The 14,720-nt window shown below is 38.1% G+C and overlaps 1 protein-coding gene across 2 annotated transcripts in view; it reads left to right on the top strand.

The window, feature by feature from the left end:
• The first annotated feature begins 5,556 nt into the window (after positions 1-5,556).
• Positions 5,557-14,720, top strand: part of ttll10 (tubulin tyrosine ligase-like family, member 10) — a 32,899-nt gene continuing 23,735 nt past the window's right edge. Inside the window, exon 1 of one of the 2 annotated variants that reach the window (XM_079588643.1) lies at positions 5,557-5,721. The gene's annotated coding sequence lies outside the window, so the exon portion shown is untranslated. The remainder of the gene's footprint in view (positions 5,722-14,720) is intronic. The other variant, XM_079588642.1, reaches the window with a different exon arrangement.

Here is a 14,720-nt window from a genome sequence, read left to right as displayed (position 1 = left end):
CGTCTCCTAACTAACCAGAAATGTGTGAGGGTGAGGACTGCTGCAGGGCTAGTTTGATTTTATTAATTGCACCTCAATGGAAAAACTAAAAATGCACAAACAAAAATAAAATGATACATTGGATGTCATCAAACACTCATAAAAAAAATAGTTCAGGGTTTAAGTTATATATTTATGGCATGCTATTATGGAAAAAGTCACGTTTTGTCATGTGCACTTTGGCCTGTCTAGTGTGTCTCATGGCCAATTAAGCCATAAACTTATGTTTAAACTTTTAGTCTATGTTGTTAGAATTTTAAAATACATTTTTATTATTTTGGTCGACAAAAATCTATTTTTGTGGTCGTTTTTGGTGTGTTTATTGTATTATTGTCCACATGTGCACCTGGAGCGATTTCAGCATTTACATTAACCAGCTCAAAGGAGTAAATGTATCCATTTCTGGCACATATCTACTGTAAAACAACAAAGAGAATATTAAAATCCTGAATAGTTCTACAATGGAATAGTACTTACTGCAGCAATTCTGCTTTTATCTTTAATGGGTTCATAATTATTATCTTTAGCAACCTGCATTTTCAGTTCCATAAACTCCAGTCACCACATACAGTTTTGACAGTTTTTGAAAAATTCCTTGCAAACTGGTTTCGTAACCTTCACAGGGACAAACACCACTGTCAAAGGTATGGCTTTTAAAGGGGTGGTAGAACCTGAAATATCTCGGTTGTGGGTTTAAACCATGCAAGGGGTGCTTTACTATACTTCACGTAATCACAATTGCGCCCCTGAGAAAAACTTGAGAAGTGCACAAAAACAGAATCAATCGAAATAAAAAAAAAATCTCTGTCTGAGATTTAATAGACTATCAAAAATGTTTGTGCAATATGAGGACAGATTACAGCTGAATGGCCCTGTTAGATTAAATACAGCTCTCTTTATACTGCCTATATACCTTTACAGTACATTTTAATAATCACTGTTTCAAGTTTGACAGTTGTACATTTGAAATATCTGATGCATTTATTATATAGGAAGTCATATATAGTCACTTGGTTCACTTCTGACACTGATTTAGGAAGTCCCTTTGCATAAAATGTTTTGGTTAATGAATCAAGACCTTGGAGATGGGCTGTGCATCGCAACTTTCACAACCTTAATGTATGTTCAAATTCATAATTAACCTGTATTGTAACTAAAGCAATGCTGACAACCCAGCTAACAGGGAACGTTCACACAACTGGATCTGGCAAATATTTTCCCAATAACTTTAATAGAACAAAGTTATCTGGTCTCAAATGTTCTCGAAATGTTAGCACAAAAACATTATTTAAACATATGGAATGTTTTTTCCTGAGATGTTTTAGTTGGACATTTGTTTAATGTTTTTAAACATTGCAAACGACTTGTTTCAGAGCATTCAGAGAACATTTTTAAATAATGTTTCTATCGTGTTTACAAATTTCTAAAATGGAACGTTCCCTTATGTCAGGGACAAACTTAAGCAGAAACATTCTAAGACTGAACTGAACTTACAGAGTGTTTCCATCGACTGCAGCAGATTTTAAACAGACTAAACCGCGACTCGGCACGTTCGGGCATGATCAGTCGTATATAAAATTACATTCATAATCAGCCTTACAGTTGTTAAGTGTGTCCCCGGCTTTAAAGGCAGGGTAGGTGATTTGTTACAGAAACATAATTTTTTGTTATGCTGTTTGAAAGTGTCTTCACATCCTGATCACTAAGTTAAGTGGTTTATATACATATACACATCAAGATCACTTAACTTAGTGAAACAGCAGCCCCCTTTTACAGTTCTTCCTCAACCAATACAACAAGTTTATGCTCCGTTCACACCATAACTACCATAATTATGATGAGTTGGAACCCCGTGACATTATACTCGGAGCGGGTTGTGATATGACTCAAATTAATACGTTTCAACGGCAACACTACCAATGCCAAAATGAATCTGCAGTCAGGTGCTACAGGTCAGTGCTCTTTAAGTTGTTTAAGTTCATTATTATTGTAATGTTATGTACTTTCAGACATGAAGTAGTTTAACGCAGTCTCTCGTGATGCTTTTGTTTGCTCCCTGCTGTAGGAGTTCATGGGTTTTGAAGGAGGCGTGGCTTTCGAGACGCTCTGAAGGGAGGGTGGATCTCATGCTTTTAAAGCTAGCTTGCTATTGCTAGCCTCTCCGAAAATTGCATAGACAGTATATAAGATAATAATAATAATCATTACATTTATATAGTGCTTTTTCGGACACTCAAAGCGCTTTACATAGAAGGGGGGAATCTCCTCAACCACCACCAATGTGCAGCATCCACCTGGATGATGCGACGGCAGCCATATTGCACCAGAACGCCCACCACACACCAGCTTACTGGTGGAGAGGAGACAGTGATGAAGCCAATTAGTATATATAGGAGGATGATTAGGAGGCCATGATGGACAGAGGCCACTGGGCAAATTTTGGCCAGGATGCCGGGTTACTTACACCCCTACTCTTTTGAAAGACATCCTGGGATTTTTAATGACCACGGAGAGTCAGGACCTCGGTTTAACGTCTCATCCGAAGGACGGCGCTCTTTGTCAGTATAGTGTCCCCGTCACTACACTGGGGCATTTGGACCCGCACAGACCACAGGGTGAGCGCCCCCTGCTGGCCACACTAACACCTCTTCCAGCAGCAACCTGGTATTCTCAGGAGGTCTCCCATCCAAGTACTGACCAGGCTCAGCCCCGCTTAGCTTCAGTGGGAAACCAGTCTTGGGCTACAGGGTGATATGGCTGCTGGTCCAAAAGATGGACACAGCGACCCCATAGGTTTCAAAGAAGAAAAGTGAAGCCAATTAGAAGCACTCACTTCCTGATGGCTGGGCGAACTGCGCAGGCTCAAATTGAGCTTGACGACGTAGATGTGACGTGAGCAACCTGTCTGACAGCTGTAAGTCTTCTAGTAGCTGTGCCAAGAGAAATCTGAATCATTCCCTTCCGAATTTAGCAGAGACGGAGAGCGTGAGTATTAGCTGTCCATGAGCTAGCAGCAGGAGCAACTTTATCACTCTCTATAGGCTTCTCCCTTGCCTTTATCAGACTTTATGCCTCCACGTCCCCCCGATTGCTTGCGAGCTTCTCTGCCTGTATATACGGTAATTTCTCGACTGTGCGACAGAGAGTCGAGTGGTTATGACGCAATCGTTAGCCTATTTTTACAAAAACGGCTTCTACGGGGCCGTAACGTAAGATACAAGGTAATGGAGCCTTTTATAAATTGTCGTGTTTCTTTAGAAATAAATAATGGACAAATGGAGTCTTTAAACGCCTCAGATGTAAAGTTATTCGCTGTCAAAGTGACGCCAAAATAAATGGGAGTCAATGGAATGCTAACAGCAGGTGATGGTCTGCTACAATGGCGGCCCCAGTGGAAGCTTCTGTTTCCGGCTGATGGATTACCCGAAAATTGCCTACCCTACCTTTAATGCTTTCCGTAGCATTTGCAGTAGGCCTACTACGGAACCCCTAAAGGGACCTTTGCAAATAAAAATATACAGACTTTCATATGCTCACGAAAATCTTTCGTGTGTGCACGAGAAACGTTTCTCTTGAGCGACGTGAAAGTCTGAATATTTTTATTTTTGCAAAGGTCCCTTTAGGGGCTTTGCCTTTGTACATAACAAAGAAAAAAATTTAAAACATGTTTTCAGAACATTTGTCCCAAATTGACATTTGTTATATGACAAAAATATGACAAATTAACAATGATTTTATAACATCATTTTTTGTTTAGCAAAAGCTTTTCCTAAGAAATATGTTATGCCTAGCTATAACCACTGTGTCTGCTGTTTTGTGAACAGTTAGGTCTTCTTTTGGCTCTTTACTGCAGAACAGGAAGGTTTTGATCGCCAGGAAGGATTAAGATTTAGGAAAGGTACTTGAGACCAATGAGTGATTATTCCTGGACCAAATTATTTTTTGCTCAAAAGGTTTTATAACTCATCATGGTGAGATGGAAATATCTATCGTTTGAGCACTGGCTTTTCCACCAGTAGGCAATGCATTAGCATTATTTACATGTTTTTGTTTGTTCTTTCATGTTTAGTTTTCACAAGACCTCTGAATGGCTGGTGCTATATTCAAGCTAGATTCATGAAAACGGGATGAACAGGTTTAAGTGCAGGTGTCGTCGTTCAGTCATAGGCTATATGGGGGGAAAGCATTACTATGCTCTGTGAATTAGTTTAGCATCGATATCACTTACCTCCTGCCATGCAAATATTTTATATTTAATCAAATGAGTATGTGGCAAGAGGCCAAACGTGTGAATGATAAACAAATAGTAGCCTACAGAGATTGATTTAGTATATCTATGATCCACACACGTCAGCAGACAGATGGCTTTGTCAGTTGAACACCCACAGTCAGGGCGCCCTCTGTCGGTCATAGAGCATTGTTGCAATCAAGGACTAAAACATTGAAGTGGATCGATCACTTTGTTTTGGGGGTAGCATTTGGGTTATCGTCATAAAGTAGTAATTTCGCTTCTACACCGCAAAATAACAAGTGGTGATTATGTAAGGATTTACACTTTTATTAGTGAGACATCAGCAGGTGAAGTTCGTTTGATTGATTGCCAAAATCTCAGATCAAATAGGCTATATTAAAAGTAGCTATCATTTAAAAAAAAAAAATAAGAATAGGTTTCAACCACTGATCTATATAGAATGACATTATATAGATGAGTGGTTTCAACACCATTTTCAAACAACATTTCTGTAACCTTTCAGTAGCTTCTGTTCTGAGCGGTAACCATAGCAACTATAGGCTATCGCGCGCTCAAAGGATAATCAACAATTATTAACTTTATTAAAAGTTTAGGCTACTTATCACACACATCTTGTCTTGTTTTAAATGTCTTAAATATGTGACCTGATAGAACTTGATCAAGGCTGGTAGACCACCTTGCACAGTAGGCTATGTAACGTTTCCAAAAAAAAACAAAAAAAACGTAAAAAAACCCCCAGATTTACCACCATAAACTGACCTGTTTTTATTTATTTATTTGTTTATGTATTCTTATTTATTTCTATTAATCAGTTTCCAGATCAGACAGATCAGATGCCTATCTCTTTTCATGCAAGAACACACCTCTCTCAAATTTTTAGCATTTCAACTGCAGCGAAAAACTGACAAAAATATTTTTGCATTAAAAATGTCTGAATTTTTTTCTGAACTCTCTCAATGCTAAGATTGAAGTTTTTTTTAAATCAAAGATTTAGCAAAAAGGGTTTGCATACTTCACCCAAATGGACCCTATACGTGTGATTATAATTTAATTATTTTATAAGCACGAATTGAATCTGTATTTATAAGTATACCCACATAATATAAAAATATGATATATATCCTATTTTATGTTTTAAATTTTTATATATATATATATATAATTGTATTTTTTATTATGACATTTATGGTCTTTGTAAACATTGGTTCATTGGGTGACGGAAATGGCTGTTATGTCAATATGATCCGGAAGGAGGCGCTGTTGTTGAATAATGACAATGGCACGGGGAGCTCGCCTCGAACAGAACAGACTCATTGCGTGTTGTCATGTCGATGTCGTCCTCTCTGATTCACACCCATCTGAAAAAGCCATCGAGTATCTGGTACAGTAAACCAAGATGTCATCTGATACCTGTACCAGCCCTCAGCAATGTGAGTCACAGCATTCAAATTGTTGATATGCATACACAAATCTTATTTAGCATTAGAGTAAAATAAATAAACAAATGCAAACCTTCCAGCAGCACACGATGAATGAGACCAGAGATAAATGTCACCCAAGGGGCTCGACTGGTCATAAAGTTGCAGGATTGTTTTTAGATGTCAGATGTAATTTGTTTGTGAGTTAGAAATGATATAAAACACTTTATTGTGACAGATACATGTATTATTAAAGTGTATGTAACCTAGGCCTGGTTTCACATCAAGGCCTACACAGGGCTTTGATTAAACCAGGAGTATGCCTTAGTTCAATTAGGACATTTCCGTAACTTTTAAAACTGTGCCTTAGAAGAAAAAAAAAAAAACATTACTGGTGTGAATCTTGAAACAAAACAATGGGATTGACATATTTTAAGATACCTCAGTGTAAGTTTATTTCCATTAAAACGGCTCAAACATGCATTTTAGTCCAGGCTTAAGCCTTGCCTGTGAAAGCGGGAGTAGTGTACCACCCCCATTGTTTTAATCTAAAACAGAGTTAATATAATTTAGCATGTAGGCTACTTTGATTCTGTCAGGTGCATACCATTTATATATCTTCTTTTTTTTTTAATTAACCAAGCAAACTTACAATAAAAGTAATTAATGTAGTTTCTCAATATGAGATCATTAAAACCAGCATGCATAGTTTAAAATAGTTTTAAAGCTTAACATCTCACACTGCTGGTTACTACACCGCTTTAGATGTCAGCTAGCCTCTTATAATTCCAGCTTAACATGGTTTAATGGTGTTGTATAGTCTGAGGTTTCCGTGCGAACACTTGTGTTTGTGTGTGTGCATTACTCGATGGAGCGAGCCGGAGAGGCTTGGTTTCCATAGCGCAGAAACACTGATGCAATGACACTGTCTAAAAACCCTTATGGGATTGACTCCTCCTAGGTACTTATTTTATCTTCTGCTGGTCTCCCCTGATATGTCACTTGTTTCCACGTACTGTTCTGTACCGAGTGCCACTTATGTCTGTGTTGAATTTAAAAGAAATATGAATTTGTGGGGGATGCATTTTATCCCTGAAGTAACGTGGGACTGACGCTTAATACCGTTCACATAAGGCAGAAAGTTCCCTTGACTGCACAAACACCTGTTAAACATCATATGGAGTATGTGGTAAATCTGGGGTAGGTGTGTTCTTTACCTTCGTGTACACTATAATTGAGATGTCCTCCTATGGACCATCTGTGCTGTTGTAGTGATGCAGATGGGCCTCGTTAACTCGGTCCGCTAATAATCACGTTCTAAATGAGTCTGTAGATTAGGAGTCATTCGGGGAATCGAGCAGAAGCTCAGAGCAATCTGTGGTTGGCTTTGCCTTTCATTTCTATTGTTGTCTGCCTCACAGACCTTGTACATATTGTCAGTGCCAGTAGATAGAGCCTACCGTATTTATTTTAAGTTTGAGTATATAACTTTATACCCGTGGTCCTCAACTGCAGGGTCGTAAGTCTGCTCAGCAGGGGAAATTATGTGACAAGATGTTTTTTGTCCTATGCATTAATTCATTCAAAAATACACATTGAATCAATGCATTCAGACCTCTTCCATGACGAGCATTTTTAAAATTTCTGAATTAAAACAGTAATAGTTTGAAGTATTATTACCATTTAAAATAACTGTTTTCTATTTGAAATTATTTAAAGTGTAATTGTTGTTTTTTTGTTTTGTTTTTTGCTTGTTTGTCATGGGCAGTTTAGGACAGTAACATTATTTATATTTAACTTTATTTTTAACATTTTATTTAATTTTATACTAATATACAGTATTTACTATTAATAAAACCATTCTTTGTAATATATTTTTTAACTTATATGATAATGATAATCATCTCTTGTAAATCATTCTGCTGCTGTGTCTGGAACCTCTGCACTCAGGGTTGTATATCAGGGAAGCCAAACGGTCATGAGCAGCTGGTACAAATATATGACCTTGGTTATCAGTGCAAGCATTCTCCTTTACACGGAGCTAGTGCTCTGTTCTGTTGGAGTGAGCTTTGCATGTTGGTTTGGGTACACACAGGGAGTCAGAAAAGCATCAGTCAGGCACAGAGCGCTCAGACCAACACCATGTGCTCATGACAACCCATGCAAATGTTTTTGAATAGGAAAATAAAAGCGCAAGTTCATCGCAAGCTCTCCTACTCCTAAAGTTTGCCTAAACCTTTCACTTTCTGACCTCGTTTCCTGTCTAACTTTGTGTACGGTGTGCATTTTTAGGAAGTATTCAAATTCAGACACTTGTCTGACCTGTCCTATGATAGAAAAAAAGTATTAACTAGACATTTATCTCATTGATCCTACAGTATGTGTTTTTTACTTGGACTACTCTGTTTTTTTGCAGGTAATTGGTGAAATAAGGCAATTTTTCTTCATACTAAATGATCACACAATAGCGATTTGCTTGTGATGCAAATGTTAACTGAAGCTCTGTAGAGGAAGACACACACACATACACACACATACACATCCGAGGGCGTATTTGAATTTTAACAAGCGACAGGGAAAATGCACCTGATTTACGTGCCGTTGGGGGATGGGCGGCCGCCTCTGGGCGTGAGTCTTGCATGTCACCTGTTGACATATGACCCCTGTGTTTACCTTGTCATTGATTTCCCATCATTTTTTTAAATATAAGATGGGCTCGATTACTGATTGGCGTTGATTACCGTTGCCAGAGATGAAAAGTTCTTGATTTATATTGTATTATTAATCAAAATAAGTCATTCCTCAGACTCATAAGCGTACTGGGCTTGATAAAGGCTGATTTGACGGAGACTTTGGGTGAGTTCATGGCTTCTCTGAGCCTTGTGTGTGACGCTAATGACAGAGTTATGGAGCGAACAGAGTCTACCACACCGCAGCAGTCTATAGACTTTGAAGTGTGTATTTGTGTGTGGTGTGTGTGTTTTTGTGCCTCAGGATACTGCGTCTGTCTCGCCCTACAGATGAATAGGACCTAAGCCCTGTGCAGTCAGCAGCTGCTTCCTTTGAACACACGGAAACAAAAAGGCTCTAAATCTGCTCTGCCTCTTTCATCTGAGCATTTGATACCCGTCTTCCTCACCTTGCCACCATTGATTGTAAACCCCCCCCCCCAAAAAAACACTGAGTTGTTCAGAGTCTCTGTGTGTATTCCATTCTAGAATTCTGCTTTATTTATGATTGTTTTCTGTTGTCTATTGTCAAAAGTTTCAGATGTAGGGGTAACGGATAGATTTTTGCTTAGTATCTGCAGATTTGACCTGAAAGATTTCAAATATTTTTAATATTTACCATAGGAAAGAAAATAGTTGCCTTACATTTCTCTTTAAAACGAATATAATGCCATTATTATTTATTTTTTTAAAGACACTGCATCCTTGTTATGTCCTTGGCTTTAATACCTCCTCTTTCATCAGATGACCTCAGACTCAGGGAGGGAATAGGTTCAAAACTAAATTTAGTAAGTAAAAAAAAAAAGAGTGTGTGTGATAACCTAAGTGTTACATCCTGGGTGAGCCTGACAGATTCCTGCTCAGCGAGGACAATTAGGAATTTTTAGGGCAGGATTCCTTGGCTGCGTGAAGCAGAGGCCCAGCACTGTACCAGGCAAAGGTTTCCACCAAACTATTCTTGCATAACCTCCGGTGATAACACTAGTGCATTCTTCAAACCAACCATCCTAGACGCCCTACATCACTTCCTCACGCATGAGTCCACGCACATGCAGCACACGGCCTCATACAGATTTGGGAAACCGCTGTAAAAAGGTTTCAGGAAGTTCAGAGCGGTCACCGCATTGCTTTCTGGATTTTTCTGTGTGTTTTTGTGCAGTGCGCTGTGATCCGGGCTTGAAGGGCCTTGTGTTGGAGGACTGCTCTTGAGGTAGGTCACCTGGGGTTAAGATTGAGGAAGTTCTCAAGGTGCTTAATTTGTAAATCCTTCCTCTCTTTTGCTGTCAGGACTGCTGTCCATGGTCATCTTTCTTATTGTGCTGATTTTTCTTATCTATATGCATATAATGTAAGCAACTGTAAGAAAGTGTGAATATTAAACAATGAAATGCATACAATTATCCATCTGGTTAGTATTCTATGGCACATTTAAGTAATTTTTGAAAAATATAAAAAACATTTGTGATGTGTCGTTGATCCTGAAATATGATGGAAAATGGAATGGGCGGAAATGGTTTTAAATTTAATAGAATTTTAAAGGTTTTAGATTGTAAAATGTATTCCTTTTTTCATATAAAATAATTAATAAAAAAAATATTAGGTTACATGGCATGGAATAAATTAATTCTACTGCTTATAAAAATTCATAAAGAAGTTCTTCATAGCCATAAACTGAAAATTTTGGATACTGTTACGATACGCTTACTCTTTGAGAACTTGCACCAGCTTGTGCTTTGCATCTGAACAGGTCATGTTGTTGGCCTTTCAGTCTCTGCATTTAGGATTCTCTTTTTTTTTTTTTTTCATTGCACAGACATCTGGCCATCTCTCTCTTCATTTGCTGATGCCACTGTATGATTCTTTTTTTGTAATGCACAGTCTGTGAAATCGCAGCATACCAGTGCCATGCCATCAGTTATATTCAGAAAATGAAACTTGGATCAAATGTGATAGCAGCACTTCTTTGATCTTAGCTTTGTCCTGATGGCTGATGATATTATCAGTGGGAATGAGATCTGTGATGAAGAGCGCTTGGGTTTGCCTCTCGCATTAACTGCATACATTTTGGCACACGGTAGTGTGTGTATATATATAGGATAGACAGAGATAGATCTCATTAGTGCAGGTGCTATTTCTCCTCATATAAACGTCTCAATGTCCTTATCTGCATACAGCATCTTGTTCATATGGAGCTCTTAAAAGCTATGTCAACAGTATAGGCACACCAATTGAAAAGTTGGACATGGCTGGGTTGTTCATCAGGAATTTGACATGTTGTTAGTGAAGATTACACATGATAGCGTACCAGTTCTAGATTACATGTCATTAATAATATAGTTTCAATCCTTGTGGTTAGGTTTCATAACATTCTGCTTCACGGCAGCCATAGAACTGCACACAAAACATTCAGGGGCCGTATTCACAAAACATGTTAAGGCTAAAAGTAGCTGCTATCTTGCCGATTTAGGAGAACTCTTAGTTGTAAGATAAAATGTTTTGTGAATACGGCGGATCATACCGCATGACTTGGGGAATAAATTGTTCTTCAGATATTTATACATTTATAATTGAATAAAAGGTTTTAGTTTTCTAAACTGTCTAAGCTTTTAAGAGTTTTGAAGAAGCTTGGATTTCTCTCTCTCTTTTGCTTTTTGTTGCAGAAGTAGACACTTTATTGACAGACTGGCCTTCTGGGCTATATTTGTGCAGCAATAAAACTCCCCAAGCCCTCTGATAGTGCTGTGTTATTAACATCAGCAAATGTGCTGCAGTGTAGCTCTCCCGTAGAGACAGTATTTGGAGAATGGTGCTTAGATCATTGGACTTTGATTCCTCACCATTAAAAAAAAAAAAAGATTTGCATGATGTGAAGTTGGTTAAAAGTCTGCCATTTTGAAAATATACAGGAACAGCATGAGAAGCACTCTAAATCTAGTTTTCTGTGTTTATGTATACACTTGCTAGTGTGTGTGTTCGTTCTGCACAAATAATTCATAACTCATCATTACACTATTTCACCTCATGACCAGTTTCCATTTACTTGGTAAAACGTGCACTGGACTGATGTCCATCTTTCATTTGAATGCTCACAAGTTCAGTAACATTCAAACTAATTGGTTGCTCACCCATTTCATCCGTTGTCAAAGTTTCTTTCTTAGATCACATCTGTAAATCAATTTTAATTGGGCCCGTCGGTTCCCTGCTCTTTTGAACTCTCTTAATCACAGGCGATAAAAGGCTGGTTGAGCTGTATACATTTCCTACTTATGAAAATGACTCATTATCCAGTATTCTTTGTAAAAACCAGAGGCATGCTTTGCAGTTTGTTTAATCCATATGTAAATCAAGTTTGCCTTGGAGTAATTGTGTAGGTTTCATTCATCACATACACATACAGGAAGAGTAACACAAACATGTTACCCTGCAATGTTGGTTTATTTGATTCATCAATGATTCATTGATGGATTCATGCTGAGATTTATAATAACAGGCGACAGATTTGAAAGCTGGTCTGAATGACATCAGAAATGGTGGGAAATTTTGATTCGCCATCTGTCTATGGTGTTCCTCGCTTGTTTCTCACTGCGGTGAATATTGATATCACCCAGAGGAAAGCAGCGTCACCTCTTGGGATTTGAGAACTGCCTCTAATTAAAGCGATTTATGATGTCATACAGTTTCTGTTCAAAAGGTGCCAGTCAGAAAAAAAAACGATAAAAGCATTTCGCATACACCTGTACTATCAATCTTTTTTTTTTCTGAAAATATCAAGAACAGAGACTTGTTAAAGATATTCATCACTTTAATTTGGAAATGATTTCCGACACCGGACTTCTGGATTAATAATGTTCTCTTGCGTTTCCACAATTAAGTTCTTGTACTCTGTATCCTCCTAAGTCACATTTTCATTGGAATTTCAATTGTGTTCAGCAGCTTTCATAACTCTGTGAGCCTCTTGATCTGGCTAGGATTGATAACATAACCGTGTCTTGTACATCCAGCATCCTCCATAGTAACGGGTCCAGAGGGGCCTGTGAATGAGTCTGTCTCCCCATGATCAGAACTCCCTGTGGGCAGACAGTCTCACAAACAGATCTTGCATCATTATCAGCCCTTCTGGTGCTCTTCCATCTGTGCCCACACATTTCACAAGCGCTTTTCAAGCTGAGACAAAGCACAAAGGAAAATGGACTTTTGTGACATTGACATGAACTTTTGCATGACATTTCGATTGATCCCTCACATGCAGGATCATAGAGCAAAATGGGCTCTGATGTTGTCCACAAAGTTCTCCATAATGTAGTAAGCAAACACTCTCTTAAAACGATTGCGCCGGCAGGTGTGTAATAGAAGTAGTTGTTGTAATGGCTGTCCGTAGCATCGTCTCCTGAAAAGCATACACAGACTGACAATTGAGTGGGTGCCTAAAAGCTGAGGCATTTAGACGAAACAATGGAAGAAGAGACCTGCGGGACAACAGCCTGCCTCGTTTTCCAAACAAACTTGTTTTTCCCTCATTATGTTAGTTGACATAAAACAGGCCAGCACAGGTGTGTTTGATGGTCTGTTGAGGGTCATATCAGAAAAGAGAGGCTTTTTGTTGGCTGTGTGCGCAGAGTCAATATAATATGGAATGGGTTGCTTTGAATCAAAATGGAATTGTTTTTTATCAGGTCACGGCTGTAATCTAATAGCACATATTATATTAAAGCACACATGATTTGGTATTTACCAGTGTGTATGTTTTCAATTGCAGTTCACTGGAAGATGAATAAATGATTGAGATAGATCTTGTTATAATCCAAACTGTTTGTTTTAGTCTTCTATGTTTAAAGACAAATTCTGCATTATTCTGGTTTTATTTTTAAATTAAATACACTGCCGTTTAAAGACTTCTTTGTTTTTGAAAGAAGTCTTTTATGCTTAAAAATACAACAAAAACGGCAATATAGTGAAATAAATTTCAGTTTAAAATAACAGTTTTCCATGTGTGATTTATTCCTAATGGCAAAACTGAATTTTCAGCATCATTACCCCCAGACTTCACTGTCACATGATTTTTCAGAAATCATTCTAATATGCTAGTGCTCAAAAAACTTATTTTTCTTACTTTAAGTTCAAAAGAACAGCATTTATTTGAAACAGAATAGAAATGGATCTCTTTAAATCGGTGATTTGCAGCAAATTACATTGAACTGGGAGTCTTATAAGACAATCTACTGTAACTGTTCCAGTAATCTGTCTACTTAAAGAGACATATTTTGACTGACATCCATTTGGATGGAGTGAAGTTTTTTTAGTTTCAGCATCCGTCCAATTTGACAACATTTCTTTCCTAACGTCAATCACAGGCAACGATCACACAACAGAATGGGTGTGGAATAATTGCTTCAGCTTCTTCAGAACTTTGTGCTTGACTCGAACTCTTTGACAGCATAGTGTCATAGTGCACCATACTTGCTCAATCTGAACTAACAAAAAGGCTGTGTATGTGTGATAGAGTTGTACTGGTTGAATAAACCAACTCTGAATTCTTTTTTTTTTTGAATGAGTGGTCAGGCACAGGCCAGTTTGATGTGTTAACAAGTGTGTTGTGGGGAAAAGGTAGATCATTAATTGGTAGGTCTGACTCTTTCCCCTTCACCTATGGCAACTTCTCCTTGGGGACACACAGACAAACCCAGTGACACACAAGCACTACACCCATGATCCCCGGAGGCCAATTACCCAATGAAGGTAATGCGTGGCAAGTCAGAGCAAGGCTGTGGTTGTGTATTCGTTTATGTCTCCCCCTCAAACCTCAATCCCCTGGTGAATTTCCACAGGTAAAGAAGCTTCTCAAGATGCAGGAAGGGAACTTTTCGCTTAAGTTGTATATTTGACAATGCTGCTTGAGACGATTATGACATTGAGACATTATGGTGTGTTGTCGTAGAATGTTTGCATTAAGTACAGTGTATCAAATGCAAGAAAACATAATTTAGTGAACAAGAGCCTTTGCATTGACCCATCTGGACGAAGCTTTCCTGCTAAGACAACACACAACTCTGAAATTTCACAGGAGTCGGCCTGACCAAAATACAAAAGCAAAGCAAATAGAGTGAGAGACTCCGAGAGATAAAAACATACAACAGGTGTTGATGGACATGGAGCAGGTAAAGAACACAATCATTGTACAGCACTGTGATTTATTTTTTATATATCAGTATTATCATAGGCTACCTTGTTTAATTTTTGCCTTTATTATTAATAAAGAGGGGACAGAAAGTAAAATGAGAAGAA

This window comes from Phoxinus phoxinus (genome assembly GCF_949152265.1).
Source record: "Phoxinus phoxinus genome assembly, chromosome: 18".
NCBI classification, from domain to species: Eukaryota; Metazoa; Chordata; class Actinopteri; order Cypriniformes; family Leuciscidae; genus Phoxinus; species Phoxinus phoxinus.
The sequence above is the reverse complement of the archived record's forward strand: the minus strand, read 5'-3'. Positions and strand labels throughout refer to the sequence as shown.